Raw genomic sequence first — 337 nt, 5'->3', positions numbered from 1 at the left:
GACTGGGAAGTGCATGGATGAATCCATCATCCTTGGCAGACCCTTCCTAGCCACAGCAAATGCTGTGATTGATGTTGATAGAGGAGAGTTGATCATTCAAGTGAATGAAGAATCCTTGGTGTTTAAGGCCCAAGGATATCCCTCTGTCACCATGGAGAGAAAGCATGAAGAGCTCCTCTTAAAACAGAGCCAAACAGAGCCCCCACAGTCAAACTCTAAGTTTGGTGTTGGGAGGCCACAACCAAACTCTAAGTTCGGTGTTGAACCCCCACATTCAAACTCTAAGTTTGGTGTTGGGAGGTTCCAACATTGCTCTGAGTATCTGTGAGGCTCCATG

This window comes from Arachis duranensis, chromosome 7 (assembly GCF_000817695.3).
Source record: "Arachis duranensis cultivar V14167 chromosome 7, aradu.V14167.gnm2.J7QH, whole genome shotgun sequence".
In the NCBI taxonomy this organism is placed as follows: domain Eukaryota; kingdom Viridiplantae; phylum Streptophyta; class Magnoliopsida; order Fabales; family Fabaceae; genus Arachis; species Arachis duranensis.
This window is presented reverse-complemented; position numbering follows the sequence as displayed.